The sequence below is a fragment of the Ipomoea nil genome, unplaced genomic scaffold (assembly GCF_001879475.1).
Source record: "Ipomoea nil cultivar Tokyo-kokei standard unplaced genomic scaffold, Asagao_1.1 scaffold1436, whole genome shotgun sequence".
Lineage (NCBI taxonomy): Eukaryota > Viridiplantae > Streptophyta > Magnoliopsida > Solanales > Convolvulaceae > Ipomoea > Ipomoea nil.
The window spans coordinates 748,417-754,494 of record NW_017617864.1 but is presented as its reverse complement, the minus strand read 5'-3'; positions in this window follow the sequence as shown (position 1 = coordinate 754,494).

Genomic DNA, 6,078 nt, shown 5'->3' with positions numbered 1-6,078 from the left:
GAGAGGAGATATATGGTGATGAGGCTGTTGTTGGCAGAGTTGCAGAGAGGAGATAGATGGTGATGAGGCTGTTGTTGGCAGAGTTGCAAAAAGTAGATAGATGGTGATGAGGCTGTTGTTGGCAGAGTTGCAGAGAGGAGATAGATGGTGATGAGGCTGTTGTTGGCAGAGTTGCAAAGAGGAGATAGATGGTGATGAGGCTGTTGTTGGCAGAGATGCAGAGAGAGGATTGATGGTGATGAGGCTGTTGTTGGCAGAGTTGCAGAGAGGAGATAGATGGTGATGAGGCTGTTGTTGGCAGAATTGCAGAGAGGAGATAGATGGTGATGAGGCTGTTGTTGGCAGAGTTGCACAGAGGAGATAGATGGTGATGAGGCTGTTGTTGGCAGAGATGCAGAGAGGAGATAGATGGTGATGAGGTTGTTGTTGGCAGAGTTGCAGAGATGAGATAGATGGTGATGAGGCTGTTGTTGGCAGAGTTGCAGAGAGGAGATAGATGCTGATGAGGCTGTTGTTGGCAGAGTTGCAGAGAGGAGATAGATGGTGATGAGACTGTTGTTGGCAGAGTTGTAGAGAGGAGATAGATATATATTTCATGATATTAATAAAATACTTGGTAAATAAATATATAGTATTATTTTGTATTATAACTTTAATATTTAATTAAAAATAGCTCACAAAAAAGATCAAACAATGTAGTGAATATAATCAATTGATGAATTTGAATGTAAAGAATTTTTACATTGGAAAAAATAAAGATAATATAACTAATGAAATTATTTCTCTTAATTAATTTATTGATAATGGATAATTTTTTTTTTTTTGAATAAAGACATTGTAGAGACAATTAGTGAATATAGTCAATTTATAAATTTGAATGAAAAGAATTTTTATATTAGAGAAAAATAAAGACAATATAACTAATGAAATTATTTCTCTTAATTAATTTATTGATAATGGTTTTTTTTTTTTGAATAAAGACATTGTAGAGACAATGTAGTGAATATAATCAATTAATGAATTTGAATGTAAATAATTTTTACATTGGAAAAAATAAAGACAATATAACTAATGAAATTATTTCTCTTAATTAATTTATTGATAATTGATAAAAAAAATTTGAATAATGACATTGTAGAGACAATCTGGCGAATATAATCAATTGATGAATTTGAATGTAAAGAATATTTATATTAGAGAAAAATAAAGAATATATAACTAATGAAATTATTTTTCTTATTTAATTTGTTGATAATGAATAATTTTTTTTTTTGAATAAGGACATTGTAGACACATTGTATATTTATTGTTTTTTGTTGTAGTTACTAAATTATTATTATTTTTAATTTAATAATAGTATAATAGAGTACTAATTATGTCAACTTTGATTGGGACGAGGTTCGAACCTAATACCTTTCTTATTGAAATCAATGAGTAAGTTAACGGTGAACTAAAAGAAATTAACTAGAAGATAATATTTAACGAAAAAGTTAACAAATAATCATATAATTAAGGATAAAAAAGGAAATCTAAAAGAAGAATTAAAATCCGACCAATCTCAGCCATTAATTTGATTAAAAAATTTGGCCGTCATTTTTTCTACTCATATTATAGGGCTCTTATTAGTGTGTGTGTGTATATATATATATATATATATATATATATATATATATATAGAGCTATTTCTCGGGTACAAATTAAATTTTTTGTATTTGGCAGAGTTAATTGTTACGTTAATGTCTCTAAAAGCTCTGCATGTTAACTTTTCAACTAAACTCTGCATGCATCATTTATCGTATATGAATTAGTGAATTACCCAATTTTGTTTTTCTTGATCCGATTTGGTTTGAGTTTGATCAGTTACTCTTCTTTATATATACCGGATGTGTAAAATAACGTTTTGCAAATAGAACTCATTAAGCCTTGTGGACAATTTTGAATGTCTATATATATAAATATATAATTAATATCCAGTGCATTTAAGTGTTTCTCGTGTGCGGTTGTGCGATTTTAACGAGCGTCAGTTTTGTACTTCAAGAGTTTTGTGCTTAATGTGTGTGAGGGTTGTAATTAATATGTGTGAGTTTTGTGCTTAACATGCACAGTATATATATATATATATATATATATATATATATATATATATATATATATATATATATATATAGTCTATCTATATCACACAGCCACACACAAACTATATACTATACATACCAAGCATGGGAATTGGAAAATGACTTTTCAAAAAAAAAAAAAAAAAAAAGTCATTTTCCGCTGCAGGAAATTATGGAATTTCCGACCACCTGAAAGTGATCTTAAATCAAGTCGAAAGTCTTGTTCCGACCACTTTTGTTATCCGAAAAAATCTTTATTGCTATTTTCGACCACTTTTTGCTTTCAATTTGATTTAAGATCACTTTCAGGTGGTCGAAAATTTCATAATTTCCAGTAGTTTTCTCCCAAAACATAATTATTTTCCGTTGACCTCATTTTTCTCCTTCTTACCAAACACAGAAAACCCGGGAAACATTTTTCAGAAGTCATTTTTCAGATTTTCAAACGCACACTTAATCACTCCTGCAACTACTGTTCTATGCTCGAATGTGTGAAAATGATGTGCTTAGAGTTTTACAAAAGAATTAGTGGATCTGAAAGGAAATCGGGGGTTTATGACATGCTAGGATATGATCGATGTAGCAAAACACTACTAGCGTGGAAAGAAGTATAGTCCCAGTGCACACTAACACTGGCTTTAATATATAATGGAATTAGAGGATGATGATTCTATGATACTTACACGATACATACATTGAAGTCACTTAGAGTGAAAGTAGGGTTAGAATGTAATCAAGGTTATGCACTAGAATGAAAAAGTTATCCATTTTTTCTGATTTAAAAACTGGAAACTACTATCTAAATGGAGTTTCTATTCACCTTACACTTCATTTCAGTCCATTATTGTTTGGAAGAAGGTATGTGAAATCGATTGACAATTGTGATAAAGTTGTCTTTACACTTCAATTTTATAAGAATTTATTCCCAAAAATTAGGCAGTTCAAAACCCTTCCCTCATAGCATGCTTCACTTAAAACCACAAAATGAATGAGATCTCTATTGATACTCTCTAATTTAATTTGCTGAAAATTAAGGAAGGTTATCTCAATCAATTATTTTTAAATTTGATAGATTTTTTTTTTTTGTGTGTTTAATAGTATTTTTAATGTAGTGTCTAAATATATAAATTTTAGGAAAAAAAAATATACAAATAGAACTCGTACCTGACGAAGATGATATCCCCCTAATCCGCTTGGACTGCATGCATCCTGCTAGACCCAACCATGGAGACTTTGACGCCGGGTAATCGCTGCGAGACTTCGAACAGAGGAAGAAGAATCAACAAGGGAGATGAGATGCGCGAGAATACAGACTCCACCGAGAGCAGAGCGTAGAAAACGAAAAGGGAAGACTAATAAATCACTACCCACACGGCGGAAATAAAGCAATTAGATAATAAAAGCATAAGCCAAATGACAAAAACACCACAGCTTTCCTTAAGAAATACGCGCACATGGGGAATAAACACAACACCATCCGAACCATTGATCAAAATAAATCAACGACCAGGGAGTGTGCTCACGAACTCATCCAACTAGGGAGTTGCACCGGATTCAAAATCTATATATATATATATATATATATATATATATATATATATATATATATATATATATATATATATATATATATATAGACACACACGCGGACACACTTTTTAAATATATTAATTGTAATATACAATTATTTTATAGTTAAAGAATAAATGCATTAAAGTTTTGATTTATTTAAAGTTGTTTTATTTTTAACTTTTTCGCATATCAAGTAAATTAATAGTTTTTTTTTTCAAAATTTGAGGGTAAATGTAAATTATTACGGAGTATCTTGTAAATGGGAGTGTTTGGCAAACAATTACTGTCGATAAATCAGCAAAAGGATTTGAAAATTAGATTTTTCACAGTGAGATTGTAATTCAATATCTACCTTGGTGTCAAAAAACAAATGCTCAAATACCTAATACCCCTAACCCTTCTTTGTCAAGGGTCGATCTTGACCTCAAATTCTTTACCAACTCAACCATGTCTAAGGGCTGTCATTATATTTTTATTAAGGTCAAAATATTAATTATTATATATAATACTGAGTAAAGGCGCGCCAAAGTAGATATACTTTAACGGAGTCCAGTCATGAACATTTTTAGGGTAGGAATAAAACATTCACTTTGTTAGTATAATTATCATTTATAGACATTCTTTTCATCGAAGGAAAGGCTTTTTCCTATTTTAATGTCAAAACAAAAATGAAGAAAAAAATATCTTTAAAATCTAGGGAGAGAAAAAGTTCATAGAGCTTAGGGGATAGAAACAAATTTGTAGAATTTAAACAATGTCCATCTATAATATGTCAATTATTAATGTCATTCTTGAATTATGAGTGGTGTAAATGTTGCCCCTCAATTATCAAAATGGTGTACTTATAGTCCCTCCCGTAACGGACTTGTGGTTCCCCACCACTGTCTATCGCAAGTACTTTGAATCGAGGGAGGGAAAAAACAACTAAATTACATATTTACTCCGACTTAACGGTGTCGTACACTAACGGGGAACCACATGTCCATTACGGGAAGGGATATATGTGCACCGTTTTGATAATTGAGGGACAACATTTACACCACTCATAATTCAGTTGTGACATTAATTAATAATTGGCATATTATTTTAGGGCATTTTTTACAATTTTCACTTATTATTATTATAGAAAAATCATTTTTCATACAGAAATTGATGAAAGCAAATAAGACGGGCAACATGGTGGTAGCGTCCAACGAAGATTAAAGAGCTTAGCCATCTTTGGCCGATTACGACCTTCATTTTCATTGGAGGCTAGTAGTCTACCACCACCATGGTGTCCGTCTTATTTGATGTCATCGATTTTCCTATGAAAAATGGGTTTCCATTAATCTTCGGGTGCCCCTTTTTTTTTTTTTTTTTTTTTTTTTAATTACATGTTTTTTACAGATTTGATAATTATAAAATATTTAATATGTTAATAGTTAATATTAAAATATTAAATATTATTAACTTAAAAAAACACCTTGAATTGTAAATTGTATAAAAATTTAAAGAATCAAAACACAATTTCACAAAGTATGAGTAGTTGATTTCGATTTTTATAATACATTTTTTATGATTTGCGGCCGATTTAAACGATTTAGAATTATTTCACATAACGAGTTGCCTTCTCCAGTTCTCCTCCGTTGATTCCCCGGTTGTCGATCACTTTATTGTCGAAAATATCGCCGGAGTTGGTCGGAATGTTGTCTGAAACCCTAGTGACCTGTAATAGTAGGTCATTAACTGGTTTTTGAATTTCATTACACCAAAATACAATGTTGATGGGATTAATTGCTACTTTAAAACGTTTAAGGACCTAATTGACTTCTTATGTAAAGTTCGAAGGCTTATTTAACTATTTTCTCTTGATAAAATATCACAAGATACAACAAATAAGTCCAATATATATTTTTTTTGAAAGAAGAAAGTTTGTATTTCAAATTAATAACATTCATAAGCACACCATTATTTAATTAAATGAAAAATGCATTATAAATCTAATATACGAAACTCAATTAAAATATAGGACCTCAAAAATGACAAATCACTCTCTCATGCGTTTTAAAATTTTTGTTATACTATTTAAAACATTTTAAAATATACAACAAATATATTATTTAACTCATAATTTTATAATCGCCTATTTGTGTCCACTTGCTCCTGCAAGAATATAATTTAAAGAAGAGAAAATAGTCATCATACTGCCAACATACAATTATGAAGAAAAAATAGAATACTGAAGACCACATGCATAGTATTGATATAAGTAGGCCGTGCTATGTCAATTAATTAGATCCAGATCCACATGGACCAACACTAATGTATCGTGCACCCTGCTTAAAACGACGTCGTTTTTTTATGTTAAGATTTTATATGTATTATGTTAAGAGTTTGTGTAGTTTTTTTTGAG